This window comes from Orycteropus afer, unplaced genomic scaffold, assembly GCF_000298275.1.
Source record: "Orycteropus afer afer isolate SDZICR_OR568_19922 unplaced genomic scaffold, OryAfe1.0 scaffold00260, whole genome shotgun sequence".
NCBI lineage: Eukaryota > Metazoa > Chordata > Mammalia > Tubulidentata > Orycteropodidae > Orycteropus > Orycteropus afer.
This window is the reverse complement of record NW_006921847.1, coordinates 182,830-184,642: the sequence shown is the minus strand read 5'-3', so window position 1 is coordinate 184,642 and position 1,813 is coordinate 182,830. Positions and strand designations below refer to the sequence as shown.

At 44.8% G+C, this 1,813-nt stretch overlaps 1 protein-coding gene across 1 annotated transcript in view; it reads left to right on the top strand.

Annotated features, from left to right (window-relative positions):
- The window catches only part of SCFD1 (sec1 family domain containing 1), a 147,312-nt gene that overhangs the window by 108,607 nt on the left and 36,892 nt on the right, over positions 1–1,813 (top strand). The gene's annotated exons all lie outside the window — the stretch shown is intronic.

The window sequence follows — 1,813 nt, the reverse complement described above, 5'->3', positions numbered from 1 at the left end:
TCTACATGTCACACAGTAGGACAAACCAACAGACAGGTTTGTCCTGCTGTTGGAGACCTCTCGTATCACCCGCATCTGGGTCCCTGTGGCTGACTGTTTCTCTGTCTGGCTTCCTGGCTTTTAATCCCCTTTCTCCTGCTCTTCTGGCCTGCTTCTTTGGGTGTCCCTGAGTTGTCTCTCCTCACCTGTATCCCTGGGGCTACATTTCTTGTAGTAGTACTGTTTTCTAGTTTTCTTTGTTTAGGTCTTTTGTGTCCCAGGTAAGTTTTATTCCTAAGTTGTTGTTTGTTTTTAGTAGCTATTGTTAAATGGCATTGTTTCATTTCTTTTCCAGAGATCTCTTTGTTGATATAGATGAATCCAACTGCTTTTTCTATGTTTATCTTGTACCTGCCACTTTGCTGAATCTTTCAGTTAGTTCCAGTAATTTTCTTGCTCAATTTCTTGGGTGTTCTATATATAGGATCATGTCATCTGCAAATAGAGATAGCTTTACTACTTTGCCAATTTTGGATGCCTTTTATTTCTCTTTCTTGCCTTATTGCCCTGGTATAAAAGGACATGGAGGTGGCATCCTCTGACCTCCTCTAACTTCACAAGGAGGAGACAGAACCACCATCAGTAGCCCAAGACTGGGTACTGTAAGGCAGAAGTCAGACATGCCACCACACTCCAACTCTTTCACCAATTCTCAGCAACCATCCCTCCTTCGGCACTTTACTTCTCTGCTAGGATCCATAATTTGTTGCAGTGGCCACACAGAACTCAGAGACAATACTTAGGATTATGTGGTTTATCAGGGAAGCAACAGGTTCAGGAACACTCAGGATACAATTCTTCCATCAGGACAGCTTCCCTCTGTCACGCCCAAAGGCACACTTCTCTTTGGCCCTCAGCCTGTCAGCCTGACCTCTGCCCTGCTCAGGCAAGTGTTACATAGCTCTTTTAGCACTGCTGACAAGTACACCTAGGTGCACCCTTCTGTGCCAGCAAGCCTCCTACCCAAAGCCACTCAGCTCTCTCACTCTGGACTGGCAAGCCTGCTGCTCTCTCATGCCAGTCTCTCAGTTCTGCTGCCTCTGCTGCCACAGTCTCTCTGTCAAGGAAGTCCAGTGCAGAGATCTTGGGTCCAAAGATGTGTTCCACTCCACCTTCAGCTTTTCTCTCTTGGTGGCGGTAAGATTCCCCACTACCCTCTGCTTCTAGGAGGGCTCACTTTAAGCCTAGTGGAATGACAAAACTGACTAATCCCCACAGTAGGATTCCTACACCTTATTTCTGTGGGAGCTCTGGTGGCATAGTACCTAAGGCATTTGACCACTAACCAGAAGCCTGGTGGTTCAAACCCACCAGCCACTGCTCGGAAGGAAAATTGGGCGATGTACTGTCATAGTGATACCACTTCAGAAACCCAAGGAGGGGTCGTATGAATCGGGTGACTCGATGGCAGTGAGTTTGTTAGATTTTTTTTCATCCCCACAAGGGTGCCATGTACCTTATTTGCATTACTAACAAGCATTCACATCACCTTAGTAGACCACAAGCACCTTATATTTGCATAGTTCCACCCTGTCATCTGATGGGTGCCACAAAGACCATGGCTAGAAGAGCCATACCAAGTAATTCACCATGTTTGGCCAGGACATCTAATACAATGTTGAATAGAAGTGATGATAGAAAGCATCCTTATCTGGTTCCTGTTCACAAGGAGAATGCTTTCAGTCTCTCTTCACTGAGAATAATGTTGGTTGTTGATTTTGCATATGTGCCTTTTATTATTATTCCTATTTTTCTTAGTTTTTTTTTTTTTTTT